General features: G+C 44.5%; 2 protein-coding genes across 8 annotated transcripts in view; both read left to right on the top strand.

Moving 5' to 3' along the window:
• LOC119492355 (inositol hexakisphosphate kinase 2-like) overlaps nt 1-16424 on the top strand; it is a 1011171-nt gene that overhangs the window by 880333 nt on the left and 114414 nt on the right. The gene's annotated exons all lie outside the window — the stretch shown is intronic.
• Nucleotides 1-16424, top strand: part of sulf2a (sulfatase 2a) — a 53105-nt gene that overhangs the window by 6261 nt on the left and 30420 nt on the right. For 2 of the 7 annotated variants that reach the window (XM_037774230.1, XM_037774620.1), the window contains exons 1-2: nt 7169-7336; nt 14855-14923. The gene's annotated coding sequence lies outside the window, so the exon portion shown is untranslated. Of the gene's footprint in view, nt 1-7168; nt 7337-7461; nt 7567-14854; nt 14924-16424 lie in introns of those variants that run through there. The other 5 variants (XM_037774695.1, XM_037774396.1, XM_037774313.1 and 2 more) reach the window with 5 other exon arrangements.

Consider the following 16424-nt stretch of genomic DNA (forward strand, 5'->3'; position numbering starts at 1 on the left):
AGATTCAGTTCATCATAAAATGTCACTTTCTGCTCATGATTTGATCCAACAGAATTTCAATTTCGATTCTTCCCTAAAGTATAACAGTGATTTGTAAAAGTTTTTTTTAAGGGATTCTTTCAACAATAACTAAATAGGTTACAAGGAAGCACTATTTTAAAGGCTGACTTTTATTTCCAAGGCCAAACTCTGGCTCCAAACGATGACAGCTCAGTGCGTCCAGGAATAAGAGGGAACCGAAACAAAATAAAAGGTAGCAGACAGTTTTCAGCATTACTATTTCAATGAAAACAATTAGATACTAATAAGATATAAGTCTTATTTTCTAATCAGTGCGTAATGTGATAATAAAGTTTTTTAACAGCCCTAATGCACAGTGGAAGATATATTCCTTCCAGGCCTGAGTACACCTCCCCCTGCTGGCTGATCATCAAACAACATGGGCTCCTGTCGTGAGACTGGCAGGGTGTCCCACTTCTAATTACTATGTGCTAATACACCATTTACTAATGTTGACAGCACACTGTTTTGGCAGATAGAGTACACAAGAAATCAGTGTTGTGTACTGTTTTGTACTAACAATGAATTAAACAAGCTTTATAGGATATCAATGAAGCTGCAGCTCGGGAACAACATTTTAAAAATGAAAACTTGAACCTTTCACCTGAAAATGTTTCTTTTCCAAAGACTTGTCAAAGACCGGTGTAATTAATAACAATCACTGCGCTCCATTCAGGTGTTTCAGTGCCATGGCCATGATGTTGGGCTCACGATATACAGTAGCTACCAGGACATCTCATGCTATTAGTATCACCGATGATTATCCTGCTATGATAATCAAAATGTGCGCTGTGAAAAAGGTTTCTAAAGTTTTTCACTTGACTCCAGCTGTCAGGAGCTCCTTCATTGCTGTTGTGCATTACATTGTGGGACAACAGGGTCCAACATCATCACACTTAAGACTTAAGTGGCATTTTTCTTCAGTTTGACATTTTTCCAGTGTAAAATCACGACATACTCATAGCATATACTGTATATAGGCTATATACTGTATACATATATATATATATATATATTAGGGCTGTCAAAATGAACGCGGTAATAACACGTTAACGCCACTAATTTCTTTAACAAATTAACCGTATTGTGATTTTTAGGGAGCAGTAGAGTGAAGATACTGGCATCGTATGAAACTAGAAAACCGTTGGTACCAACCATGTCATACTAGCTTGTCGTGAAGGAGGCTAAATAATGCTCCAAACTTATGCTAAATTTTGGCGACGAAGAACTGACATGGCCATTTTCAAAGGGGTCCCTTGACCTCTGACCTCCAGATATGTGAATGAAAATGGGTTCTATGGGTACCCACGAGTCTCCCCTTTACAGACATGCCCACTTTATGATAATCACATGCAGTTTGGGGAAAGTTATAGTCAAGTCAGCACACTGACACACTGACAGCTGTTGTTGCCTGTTGGGCTGCAGTTTGCCATGTTATGATTTGAGCATATTTTTATGCTAAATGCAGTACCTGTGAGGGTTTCTGGACAATATTTGTCATTGTTTTGTGTTGTTAATTGATTTCCAATAATATATATATACATACATTTGTATAAAGCAGCATATTTGTCCACTCCCATGTTGATAAGAGTATTAAATACTAGACAAATCTCCCTTTAAGGTACATTTTGAACAAATAAAAAAATTAGCGTTTAATTTATGATTAATCACAATTAATTATGGACAATCATGTGATTAATCACAATTGAATATTTTAATCGATTGAAAGCCCTATATTCACACACAACTAGGAAACCATATTGGCCTTTCTTATTTTTTCCTAGCTTTGTGTCTGTCTGCATTTCTGTCTTTGTTTTCATTTGTCCTTGTCGCTTCCAGAGTTGCTGTATAAGAACGAGGAAAACTTTCCCTGCTGGAGGGAAATCTACACACAATCTAGTACAATTAAGGAGGATAATGGCTTCTTCAGAGTTGCCCTTTTAGAGATTTCATATTTAATTGCAAAGCTTTTAGTCAGAGACTAGTTAGACTTTCTTCAGTCTGAAAAACGTATATGACCAAAAGCTTAGCAATTAAATCTGAAATCTGCGATGGAGGAAACTTTGCTGAAGCCTCTATTCTTTTTAATTGTACCATTCTGAGTAGTGGGACATTCATTAATGAATTATAACATCACCTCAGGATATGGAAACCAACTGCTGGAAAATGATGGTTGACTTATTAACTATTCATATTTTCAATGGGAGCGTGTGATTTGATGGTGACAGGAAGGATGAAATAAATAAGAGGAGAATACATTAGACATGACAGGACGATGTGTGGCGTGCATCATTGCCAGGATGTAATGATGTATTCCGGTAATCCATGCCTGGCATGCTGACGACCCTCTGCACCATGGGAGCGAGAGCGGAGGTAACGTGGTCCAGGAGCAATGAGCACAGCTGCAGAACGAGACTCATTCGACCATTTGCATTTGTAAATAGCCAAGAAAGCTGTCCTCTGGAGTCTGGACATAGGTTTAATCCGCTGATGTTTGTGTCTGGTCATTGTGTTTTAACACAGACCAGATACATGTTTGTAGTATATTTGAGTCTGTACAAGATGACAGGGTCTCAAATGAACTTTTTTCACTGCGTGCCACTTTGACAGGCAAATATTTTTTTGTCTGCCTTTTGAAATCTATGCGCTAAATGAAGGAATAACATTTTAGATCTGATGTCATTCAATGTATATATTAAACAAAAAACATTGTATGCATGGTAAATCCCAGAGTTCAAATTACACTGTAGCTTCTAGGGGAGTCCTATTTTTGCGGGGAGGGAGGGTACTGTACACGGTACTGTACTCTACTTTGTTATTGTAATCTATAGTGGTTATCTGCATAAAAACACAATTCAAATGATTAGGAAATAAAAGATTGTCTTTTTATTTAAATATTTGCTTTGATTAAAAACAATCCTGGCATCTGTAATTTTAATGATGTATTATAAGCTACTTAGAGCTAGAGTTAGGAAGTTAAAGGGACTATTTGTAACTTTCCGAATTGCTTGTTAGCAGCGACACGCTTGCTCGCTCTAAATAGACATGAACGAGCATCGCTCAACACAGTGAGGCGACACACGTCAGCTAAAACCACAATATCACTCTATAGTTCACCTGCTTGGCAGTAATGTTAGCTGACCAGACGAAGGTCTCTCCATGAACCACTGCTGATCCTAGTGTTGGCTTTTCCTGCCTCAGCCTCCGCTGCGGAGGCTGAAGCAGGAAGAGAAACGTTACCGCCTCCGACTGCGCCCGCAGGGAGACACCGGCACCCGGTCGGAGACGATAACGTTTCTCGCTGCGGAGCCCCGTCACTTCACAAGACACTGAAAACCTCTGTTGGTCTGGAGGAGCTGCAGCAGTTATTTCTGCACAAACGTCCTCTGTACATTCACTAGATATTCTCAGAGCTAAACTAACTCTCCTGCAGTGTGGAGTGAGCGCGCATGAACGTGAGGTGGAGCGAAAACGCGCGCGTTGTGTCAGTGAAGACAAGCAGGCAGAGGAGCGGTCTGAACAGCGTAGCCACACGCGAGCACGCATACGCGTGCGCGCATGGGATCCCGACGCGGTACATTTATACCTGTAAAACGTTACAAACAGTCCCTTTAAACAGGTCATAATTTCCTCTACTATTATCTATTTTATATTGCTGTAAAAGTTTCTCGCGAAAGACTTAATTTTACGAGATTACATTTGTACACATCATGATAAAGTTAGAATTTACCTCCACCCAATACTCATTTTTACTGGACAGACTCTGAACGCATCATACTGAACCTCTGTTAACATTAGTAGCTCCGTTATTTAGACAAGCAGGACTCTGCTGCACACCGACTTCTAACAGGCAACGTTACTAACTCTCCTCCTGATGATTTCAAAACAGATTTGTTGTTAACAATGTCGCATTATCAGGGGGAAATAGTTTGCGTCCCTCAGGTTTAGTAGCGCCATGCTTTTGAGCACTTTTGTTTTCTCTCCGCCATATCTCCGATCCCAAACAAACTGAAACATTATACAGCGTGCGTATGCCGTTGCGTCATTGTGCATTCGTAACTGTCGGAAAGCATCGATGCAGAGGATTCGAAATCATGGAGGCATGAGATTCCAAGGAATCGGACAACTAGGAGCTGGTTCTCAACGGGAACCGATTCTCTGTTCCCGTCGTGTTTTCCCTGCCCGCCAAAGTGGCGGATGGCCTGACGATTTTAGACGCCACTGCCAACAATTCGGCGGCTGCTAATTTCAGACCCTGCAAGATGAGCAGGAGGATGGGGTAGTTATAAAGTGTCTGTCTGCCTCTGAAGCCACATGCTCAGAGGTTCTATACCTGCAGTAGCCGCGGTGCTATTTTCAGGAGAATTGTTTCACAGTGCCAGAACTTCTCTCACCCTCAGTTCTGTCAGTCCTGTGTCACCACATTGTCAGCTCCTGGGCTCTTCTTCTTCTCTATTTCTCTCTCTGCTCTTCTCTCTATTTCCGTTTCTCTTCATAATGTAGCTATGGTGATGTAGAGCTGTCTCTGCACAGGACCCACTTGGATATTCACACAGAATGGATGGAGAGCAGGGTGCAGGGGGATGTGGGTGGTGGTGGATGAGGGATCATCAGCCTTGAACCAACTAGCCCAAACCAAGAGAATAATAAGCTTTTGGAGATAGAGAGCCAGCGTTGAGGAGAAGACAGCGAGGGGGTTTGCCTCATTTGCACTGGAGTCCTCCCCTCTTCACGCAGCCAGCTGACAGGGGATATTTTTATCAGCCTGGCACACACAGTGCAGAAAAGGAACAATTTCATTTGTGAAAGCGCACTCCCAGCCAAGGACAAGATCTCAGCGGGATAAAGCATAGCTATCTCTCTGCGCTATCAGAATAGAAATCATTCATTCTTATTTATGCACCTGCCTCGCCACTATCATGCATGGTTTGCGCACAAGGCCTCACCTACTTTGTCTCCAATGAGGCAGAAAACAGAAAAGCAAAAAATGCGTTCCCCAAGGTCTGGACCCTTCCTGTGCTTTTAAAGTGCACATGTGTCTCTCTGTTGGCGTTTGTATTATTTTTGTGTATCTTGTTTTTTTTATCGTTCTTTGTCCCTCTGTGGGAATCCCCCTGAAGCCAGCAGGGTCTGAATACAAGTATATCAGTCTGTAGTTTACATACGGAGACTTTACCCTGTTCATATATACTGGTTTCATGGAGGATACATCTGTTAATGTAAAAACCCAATCAGACGTATGGTATGACACAGCTTAAATGTGCGTGAGAGCGAGCGACACAGACGGAGTGGGAGCATGAATAAACCATGCCCTAAAGTGGTGTCACTGGGCTGCTGTGTTGGCATGTCGGCACCGCTCAGGAAAAACATGGCCGTCTCTGGGGCATTGTCTGTAATCCAGCATGTTAGAGCAGCTAGATGGCTTCTTTATGTAAGCAGTCCCAGAGTCTCAGACATCATCTGATATGCATACAGTGGAGAAATAAATAATTTTCCGGCAGTATATTTTGCTTTAAGATGATTATGAATAGCATTAGAACAGGCTAATCCATTCTTACAAAGGGCTCATGGTTCCAATTGGCTTGAATGACAATACTTTTTTTATTCTACCAGGATTAGTGGTGAATTCACCTGACGTCGAAGCAGGAAATATAATTGTCTTTATCCTCAAATGCCATGCAAATCCCCCCCGCTCTGAATAGTTTGTTTTGCATCTGCATTGAGACAGTCATGGCCAGAATAATACTGTTTGATTTTCTCAAAGCCGCATGGTTTCATCTCCTTGCAGTGACACAAATACCGTAGTGTGCCAAGCTGACAGATAGATGATCCATTGCAGAGGTTGTAATTGAAAACACTGTGAGGGGGTGGACAATTAATCTCTCTTTCTCCCCCTGCTTCAAATTTCCATGGAGAAATACCTCGAAATGCAGATAATAGATAAGAGTGTTATTGATTTGATGGGGTGGGAGGAGAGGTGAGGAGGTGCAGAGGTTCTCCATCACTAATCTCTCTGGCTGTGACTGCATCTAAATAACCTGCAGAGAGGGATAAACAGGCGCATCCATCATGGGACGGCTGGCGCGGACAGTGATGGATGCCTCCGCCCTCCGCCACCCTCCGCAGAACCTCTCCCTCCTGGTCAGGGATGGGAAGTGACACCGGCACTCAGGAGAAATACCTGGCTTAAACTGGGCAGGAAAATACCTACTTTAGCTCTGCTGAGATGGAAAGATTCGGGGCAGGCTTTGTATGTGCGTCAGTGGGAGTTTGTAGAATCGTCCCCTGTCTTCCGTCCCCCTTGTCTCTTTGAGTTTGTAGGATTATCCGTCTTGATAGATCCTGTTTGTTTTGTCAAAGAGGAAATTGGTTTTGTGGATTTGCGCGAGAGTGTGTGAACTCACCCATATATATATGCCTTTTGTGTGCTTTGGTATAAATTGATTTGGGTGTGCGTTTCTTCTCTATCTGCATGCCCGTGCACCGTGAGCCAAATCCCCTGTGCTGCCTGGACCCAGTGAGCAGGCGTGCCCACGCCAGCTCGCCTCCGAGGTGCCAGCCTGATAGATATGGTGTGTGTGTGCCAGGCTGTGCCTTCCCTCCCCACCCCTCCTGCATTAAGATTGATCCCTCGTTCCCTCCCATTCCTTTCTCTCTCAGTCCTCTGTGTGCCTCTGCCTTTATGAGACTGTGAATAGGTGAAGCTCACAGGCTCCAACAGATGGCCGGAGCTGCCCTGTTTCACTGTCTCACACACACACACACACACACACACACACACACACACACACACTACTTCCCCATGAATGAGAGCCTAGAGAAAAAGAGAGGAAGAGGCAGAGTTAAGGAGAAAGAGAAGAAACAGGAAGCAACACAGGAGAAGAAAGACTAAAACTAATGGAAACAGAGAGAGTCAGAGCAGAATAACACACACAGGGAGGAGGATGGAAAAGGAGAAGGAGCGATAGAATAACAGCAAGAACATACTAAAGGAAGAGAGAAATAAAAGAGTGACAGAACGCTGTTGAAAAAAGGGAGTGAGGGCAAAATTGAATTGTAGATTGAGGGAGCCTCTCTCCTCCCTCTTTCCCTCCCTCTTTTATTTATCTCGTGTGAAACCACGCCTCCCTCCTTTCACTTGTCAGTGCATCTATAACAGTGAGCTGTCTGCACCGGGCTGCGTGGGGGGTGAGACGAGCTCCTCACTCTGCCAGCACAGAGGACCGGATCTGAGCGGACCGGACAGGACTGGATGGTACTGGACTGGCCGGAGCAGGTGTGTGTTTTGAATTTGTGTTTTGTGTATTTGTGATAGATGACAGAGAGCAGCATGTGTCTCCCTCAGTGTGTGATCGCTTGTTCCTCCACAGGACTTGCTTCCAGAGTAGCGTATCTAGAGGGTATACAGTGCTGAAGCTCTGCCCTAGTTTACACTTGAATGCTCTGATCCTTTCTGTTCGCCTCTGAGATTTATGCATGGAGTCGCTAACGGCGCTGCTCATCAGGGTAAGAAACAGAGATAAGACCTCTCGTTTATCACTGGACTCTTTTCACAATCTGAATCAGAGCAGCGTGGACAGGAGCTGCTGTGTAGATACACAAGTTGGTAGTTTTTTGGGGTTTGGACGCTGTCGACCTGTGCTGTGTCTCCACTTAGTATCTGCCATTTAAGTGATGTTCATGCTTCTACACAATAGTGTCGTCCAGTAGTGCATTTATTACGATTGTGTTCAGAACCTGTGAGAATCCACAGTGAAACAAGTCCGTATAGCTTTCACAGTTCTTTGGTCTGTCTTGGTGTTGAATTTAGTGATTAGTTCTCTTTGTCTTCCTGTTTCACAGTCTGTGGTGTTTTTGAAATATGGAACATTCATTGTCTCAGCATTGCTTTGTATTTACTCAGACAAATATAATCCTGACTGTTGCTGAATGTGTGTGTGTGGGTTTAAAATTAGAGCAAAAACAACAACTAGAACAGTGAAAATATTACTTTTTTCCAAAGGCAGGATAAGTCCAGTTCTGGATTGTTTACCTTGTGAGGACCTTTTTTTTTGTAGAAATCAAGGCGGTATATGGCTCGCGGCTTTCATTCAGGAGACGCCATTTCAACAGTTGCAGCCACTCCTATAGGATCCTGCACGGCTTTATGCTACGAGGCTGGTCCCAATGAATGTACTCACTATCAGTGTTTTGTCAATATCTTTATGGGTCAAAAGGCTGTGTCATCACCAAGCGGTGGCGGTTAAGAGCAGCGGAGTGGAGAGGGGGGGTGCGAGCACTGACCTGAAATATTTATGATGGAGACAGCTGAACGCCCCGTGCTGTTTGTAGCGATATGGGTGGATGGATGAATGAATGCAAGGATGGAGGGATGGATGGAAAGTAAAGAAGAGATTCAGAGATATGTTCTTTAAGCATTCATTATTTATCACAACGCACTCTGCCATGGAAGCTCTAACCCCCACATCAACTGGCCTCTTTTCTCACTGAGATGCCAGTGGACTGAAGGAGGATGCTCCTGCTTAGTCTACCTGTCAGCCAGTCCCCAGGCGTGTTAAGACTGCAGCCGCGTGCTACACACTCTGCTCACACACACACATGCACGCACACACATGCACACACCCAGCTGGAGATAGCATTTTGTTCAGATTTATATTTACACACACAAAGCTGTAATTGCATGGTTACACTCACTAATGTAATGGGAAGTGCACACAAATACACAGTCACTTATTTCCAGTGCATTAACCCAAACATACAATGGGTGCACTCACACTGCATAAATTTGTGTTCACACAACACACACACACACACACACACACACACACACACACACACACACACAAATATACAAACCCTCATTACACCCTTAACCATTTTATTTTGCTCACATCTTTCTCCATTTTTTTCCCTCTGTTGTTCACACACTCTTTCTGAGACACATAAACACCACACACACACACACACACACACACACAAAGACGCACACACACACACACACAATCGGTGGGAGTGACGACCTTGAGACCTGTTGACGTTGTTTGCAGCGGCCGTGCGGGGAATACATAAGAGGCCATGTGGGACTCCCGGCGAAAATGGGGCGCTTGACATTCCGTTTGTAAAAATGAGTGGAAAATGTGCAGGAGGGCTGGCGATGCAGTTGAAGGGAGACACCGGCATGAATATGTATTGTATGCTAATGCCGTACGCCGAAGCTGTTGACTCAAGCTGTTGATGAAAGCAGAGGACATGTTCCCCCCATCGCCACTCTCAGGAGGAAGTGCTATCGACAAACCCATTGTCAACGCAGCCGCATCCCTGGCCGCGGGGGCAGCGTGGTGACAGGTGGCAGATATCGGTGACAGCGGCCAAGGTGACACCGCTCAATGGTCTCTGCGGGGCCTGCAGGCGGCCGGGGCAGCGCCGGTGTCTGCTCGTTTTACCGCCGCCTTGACCTTTTGTGGTTAGACACAGCAAGGGTCCTAAAGCTAATGTCTCCCATTAGTTTCATTCGGCCCTCTCAGAGCTACAGCGTCTTCCACCTGCTCCACTTACTGTTTTTATGCCCATTTTTAATTTGCCCGTAAAAAAACCTAATGTAAGAGAACCTGGAATAATGGAAAAAAAGTTTTTATTGTTGGCTGAGGTGAAAAAGTTGGCATACTGAGAAGAGAAGATGCAATAAAAGCTGTTAAAACAGATTTTTCCAATACATCTTGATGTTATCGTAGCTGCGTCTTCGTCTAGGCATTCATATTATTCTGCCACGCACCGTTGCAAGGCTTCTCTCCACCAGAAAGACCCAAAAAAATACAGAATAAAGAGAGCAGGGTTTCGGGGGCGTACATAAATGTGATGCCGCTGGATTGAAAAAAGAAAAAACACGAAATGGCATCTAAGGTGGGAAGCAGCAATTAAATGTGATGATATATCATTTACCGGTGCACGATTTATTATATAATCCTGTTGCTTGAATAGATATATCTATATTTGAATATATTTGCATACATTTAGTTAATGGTCACGCACTAATTTACATTTCATTTTGCATACATTTCAACTTAAAAGTTTGAAACACAGTGTTTCATTACTTATACACACAGGGCTCCTGTAAAATACATTAAAAGTGGCCTAACAGTAGGTAGCACTCACGTGTTCCCCCTCTGAGTCCCTGTTCATCTGTATGTATGGGCTGCTGTTAACGGGTCCTGCGTTGAGGCGGCGTCAGGAGATCAGTGTGTAAATCTCGGCGCTGCCTGCTGCTCCCCTCTAATGATAGCGAGGCAGAGCGCGGCTCTTTGACGGCACCTCTCAAACACTCCTCTCTTAACAGTGTGTAGAGAGCGGGAGAGTAGTCTGCGGCTGATAGGAGCAAATAAGGAGAAGCACATTGCCGTGTGTTTATACGTGCATGTGATTCTGTATGTGTTTCTCTGTGCACGGTGTGTATGTGGGATTCCCAGTGTGGACACAGCCATTCGACTGCGGTGTGAGTGCAATCAGATTTCAATCTCTTCCCTCTATACGGCTGAGCTGCAGCAGCGGAGGTGCCCCACGGGGAAATGTAATTATACCCTGCTGGCCACAGAGTACGAGCTTCACTGCCCTATCCGTCTCAGGAGATATAGCAGATAGAGGCCCCTTCTCAGTTGCAATACCAAACAGCGGAGATGTCACTAAACCCCTGCTATATCCCTGAATTCTGTGTTAAATCCACGCTCCAATCTCCTCCTCTAATCAGTTTTTAGATCCCGGGGTTATCGGTGGCCTTTTGCAACAGTTTTGTTACAGTTGTGAATAATTTATGACCGAATTAACTGCAGGTTGCTACGAGCAGTGATTGGGAGATTTTGGAGCGAAGCCAAAATCTGACTCAAGTTCAAAGCCGACTGCATTTCTGTCTGATAAGCAAAGTCTCATCACCGCCAGTGTAATTATCACTATAATTATTTTCATTCCACCACCTGAGTCCCTCACGTATGGATTTAAAGTGTTTTTATTGATCAATCTGCTGCATGCTCCTCTCATCCTGTCTGTATTTTCTTTTTTTTTAATGACCGTGTCTCCTCCACTGCTCGCCATTGGCTCCGCTCTCACGGAGGTGTGTGTGCTGAGATGGTGTCCATTAGTACGGCAAAACAAACAGACACACCCCACTCTCCTGGATTTAGGCAAACAATCAATGAGAGCACTCGGATAACAGCAGTCTAAGTGGCCCATTGATGTTACGACTAAATGAATACAGGATGCAGCGGTGATGCTAGGACACACCGACCCAAACCAATAAAACAGAGTATTTTCTATTCTTGAATTCTATTCATAGGACACTACGGCGGTCCCGAATGCCATTTTTTGGGCTCGGTGAGAATTATTCGACGCTATTCGAAGCCTCGGGACAGGGCCGTGTACACACACGCACCTCTACACATAACAAACCGCGATATCCGTCTGAGAATAACTAATAATAATTAATGTTAAATATCAAAAATGAATCATGTTGTTGGATTGTTCCTTATTTCATGGGCTATTTTGGGATTTATACATAATCATAGCAATCGAATACTGATCTGGAGGTTGATTATCATGGCAACGGTCAAAGCTTCGTAGCATTTGGGTAAGCCCTATAGGACACTGACTGCACGTATTGACTGTCAAGTTGATCATTGAACATTTTACCCTGTGAATCTTAGTGTGTCGCCCGTTTCAGCATGTTTGTACCTAGTCATGGTGGCTTACTAGAAGTGCGTCCGTGCCAGAACACTTCAGTCTTCTTCATTTCCCTGATTTGCTACACTCCGGCTCTACCTTAATCTCCATTTCTGTGTTCGTCACCCTCTCTCCATCCCTGTGTTTGGCCCAGTCACAACTTCAGCTACCCGCCCCCCCTTCTGCACACTCACCACCCCTCCCTCATGCCTCTCCCTCGGGGTGTAGCTGCTATTGTTGTGCCTAATAAGGTTTATGGAATTACAGATCTCTGAAATTGGATTTTCTCACTCCACCATAGCAGTGGGATTACGGGGTTTAAGGCCGGGTGCATCGGGGCACAACTGGCCTGTGTCTGAACTGCTTCTTTTATTTCCTGACTGCACCCTCAAGGTGGGCAGATCAAGAGATTGATGTGCCAATAGCTCTGGAGAAGGCGGATTCCTTGTATCTGTGTATGTACCTGGCAATTAAATTGATTCTGAGTCAGACAGCTTTTTGGCTCCTACGTCTGGATTTCTGTTTTCTCTCATGTCGACCACTCTCACCCACTCCTCCTCTGTCTGTCCTCACAACTTTTGACTGTGTTTGATCTAATCTAATGAATCTTTTGATCTTCCTCGCCTGACACCCAGACACATCCGAGGTTTTCTACATCCAAAGTAGCTCAATTCGTTCTAATCCTTAAAATCTGGCCGCAGGTGAAGCAATTGATTCTCATTCTCATTCTCAGTGGTGTACAGAGATTTGGACCGTCTACCCTGAGCTTAGGTTTTAATGAACGGTGGGATTCCTTCGCTAACGTTAACCCTGAATCCCCCACTCCTTCCAAAAAAAAAAAGAACAAACAAACTACCTCATTACAGATTGAAATCAATTCCACATTACTGTTCAGATGTGTGAACTGCGACTGGAGTGGAGGAGTAGAGAGTGAGAAATAAAGTGAGAAAGCACCAGAGACAGGCAGCGCAGTGAATGCAACACTGACACGTTGGCAGGAAGGTGGTATTCATTAGGAGCGGTCCATAGTGTCGGCTTAGTGAACTCTTAATTGGGGAAGAGACAGGGCTGGGGATGTGGGATCAATAAGGGCAGAGCCGGGTTCCAACCCTCTGAAATCAATCAGCCTCCCGCCCGACAGGGAGAATGCAGCCAATCAAAGAAAACACAGCCTCGGGCTCCGCTCATTTACCCCCTCGGTCAAACTTCATCACGATCAACACACAGATGGCTTATTCCATCCTATCTCAGTCAGAGGAGGATAGAGTCGCCTGATTGCGTTTATTTGACGTGGGCATCGTTTGCTGGAAGGCTTCGAAATGCCATTACAGTTTTGGCGTAACTCTGCCAAGAACAGGAGATTATTGCAACTAATAAAACATGATTCATTAACACAGGAGCGCTTTATGGAAAGGAATATTAAATGAATCCCTGGCGTATTTTTATTCCACTGCTAAAAATAGTCACTCTCTCCTCTTCTTCATCTTCCTCTTCGCCTGGGTAATAGCCATCTTTCTGCCCTGTCACTTTTTGATGTATCATCCTCTTATTCACATCAAGGACAAGGCCAGGTGTCGCATTTTCTCTCAGTTGCCACGCTTGTCACACTGCCTTGTCACCCACAGCCTGTTCCAATACACTCCCTTCTTCCTCCCCCTCTCTGCTTATTCATATTAAACCTGTCACTCCTTTATTTTAGCGAGAGAAAAGGGAAAGTAAATCACTTTTGCCATTTGCAGCCTGCGGTGTCTGCTGAATGCTGCGAGTTTATTTGGATGTCATCTTTGGACAAATAAAACCCCGTCAAAATAAATGATGTCTCTCCCGGTGTGTATTGTCGTCGCAAGACTGAAATTCCGCCTCCTTGTTGTGTCCTTGGCTTCAAATGTGTTAAGCCATCTAGGAATATGTTTCACAGTGAAACGCAAGCCGTGACTTAGGCTTCTATATTGCTGCAGATGGACAGACAGACTATCAGATAGACAGGCACAGTTGTCCAGCAGCCATCTCTCTTTGATGCCCATGAGTGGCTGGCGGAGCTGGCTCGGGCACAGAGCAGCTGGGGTCAGAGACGTGCCTTGGTGGTGAGATACATGCGGGCTTATAAGGTTCTCCAGTGTATTCTTAGCCTTGCTGCGCATACCAGACGGATGCATTAGTCCGTGCATCTCCACATGGTTGTTTGCAAATTTCGCCAAAGACTACATATGACATATTAGTGGCTCCATCACCAGAGAGAGATTATTTTACAGAGTGGTTATGGAGATGTCAAAGCTGGTTTGGCTCGGCTCAGATGTTTAAATGCTGGACGCTGACACCTGTCCAATCAGAGCATGGATCAGACAGCCTCGCTCCTGTCAACATGTCTTCACAGGCAGACAAGGCCTTGTAGCGTACAAGATCACAACTAGAGGCTGTTGGAGACGTGGAGACAGTGATGGAAAAGATGTGATGGAACGAGCTGCAGCTATTTTTCTGTGCCTCAGCTGCTTGGGACTCCTAGTTTAAAGCAGATTTACTTTTTACCGCGTGACTGAAAGTGAGCAATGCTTACATAGCATTACAAACAGAAACTAATTATTATTACTATCGCTAAAAATGTTCTGGAGGGTGTGAAGTAATTATGTTAAAAATGTTACACTATTTCTGGCACAGGTCTAATTAAACCACCTTCTGAACTATTTCCTGCTCCCTCAGGCGTCCCAGCATCAGTCAAATATGGATTTTACTTTGTGCAAGTAGCATGAGGACTGACATGACGTATGCGGTTGTTTATCTCCTCGTTCTACAGTGTTTTTCGTCTGAAACAGCTGTGTCACCATCCTCGGGGTATGTGTGAGGGGAGGAGTGGTGGCTGGGAGTGGCATCTGGACTCGGGAATGGCTTATGGTGCCTGTTGGGGAGGACGGAGACAATACAGGCCAGCATCAGGCAGGGGATGAACCAGAGTGCGCACAAGAGTCATAGATTTTTAAAAAGGTTTTTTAAAAAACAAGACAGAATGGCATGGATACAAAGTGGTCTGCCTCTGTTTGAGTCTGGCTCTGCTGGTGTATTCATCCACTCTGGACTTTGTGTTTGCTTACAGAACTTGGCAGTCAGAAGCTAATTTCTGTGGGAGAGGAGAACATCACAGACAGCTTGTTTAGAAAGGAAGGTAAGGCTGTTCACCTCTTACACACTGTGAAATTGAAATCTCCTTCTGCCCTCTCCTTTCTCCCTCACACACAGAGCTGACTTGCATGTGTTGGATGGAGGTTTTTGTTACAGCTACTGGAGATTTCTGTATTTATTTTTCTTTTGCATGTGAACACAGTTGCCCGACTGTGCGAGGGTCACTCTCTCCAAGGCAGTCTATCTATTTATCTATCCACCTGTCTGGCTATCACAGACATAAATCGGGTTCTGATTATTGCTCCTGTTACCATGGATTCTTCAGACCTCGGAGGAAACAAACACAGCGAGCTAAAGTTAACATCAACGCTTTTATTTACTGTAGGGGATACATACAGGCGACTCACGCATCACGCTGCTTCATCACATCACCTCATTTTATCCACCTGCCAGTGATTAGCATTTCATTCTGCATGAATAAGAGGATGGTTGTTTTGGCCCTACTGAGGTGGAATTGATGATCAAAGAGAGCTGTGGTTTGCTGCGGTTGTGTTGTGACCACAGCAGATGCCCCCTCAGTGGCCGTCAGTCCAAACGGTAATTATGAATAGAAGAGAAAAGAGGGTGAAATGATGTATGCAGAGAGTAGGGGTGAACTCTGAGGGAAATAGTCCTGAGAATTAACGAGCAGGCTACAAAGCTCAGAATTATTAAATCAATAGCTGAAAAATTGCTTTCACCCCCTGTGGCTTCGGGCTAGCTTCCACTAAACAGGCAATGATGACTTGGGCCATGTTTATGCTTTATATCAGTAGTTAGAGGCACTGAGTTTTAAAAAAATGGAAATGCATTCGTGCAAACACTGTTTTGAAAAGGCAATAAATCTGCATGATCCATTCTGAACACATAGCCGCTTACCATCGTCCTGTTGGCTGTTTACCAGTAACATGCTTGTGTTGCTGCTGCGATCAGACTCATTCCTGTGTGAACAGTTGGATAGCAGCAGATGAAGCAGCTTTCAGCACATGTGGGCATATTATGTACACAGCTGTGCACAGCTGACTCATTATCACTGGCAAAAACATCAGTATGCACGACTGTAATCAGCTCTCCTATTTGATTAACAAACGACTCGCTACAACCGGCTCCTAATATAGCCGTGATAGTTTAGTGTTTTGTTTTTGCCCGGCTACGTAACTTTTTTTTTTTTTCACGGAGCATTTGAGGGAAGTGAACTTTGATTTTCCGTCTTGTCTCCTGTGAAACTAGCAAGAGCAAACAGGTGAATGATATGCCTTTGGTAAGCTATTCTGTTTGAGGAGTGAGGACTGATCTCCACTTCAAAACCCCAGCGTGAGGACAGCATTCACCTCTCTCTTTCTTCCTCCTCTTCTTGCTGGCAGAGGGGGCCTTCGGCAGTGCGGGATAAAAACTGAAAGTCTTCAAGAGAAACTCTTCAAAGGGGCAGTTCATCTGGCGAGTGAAGACCTCATCAATTCCATTTTCTTCTCTTAAACCACTGTCCCTTCTACAGAGCCCTGGTT

Source organism: Sebastes umbrosus, chromosome 1, assembly GCF_015220745.1.
Source record: "Sebastes umbrosus isolate fSebUmb1 chromosome 1, fSebUmb1.pri, whole genome shotgun sequence".
Taxonomy (NCBI): domain Eukaryota; kingdom Metazoa; phylum Chordata; class Actinopteri; order Perciformes; family Sebastidae; genus Sebastes; species Sebastes umbrosus.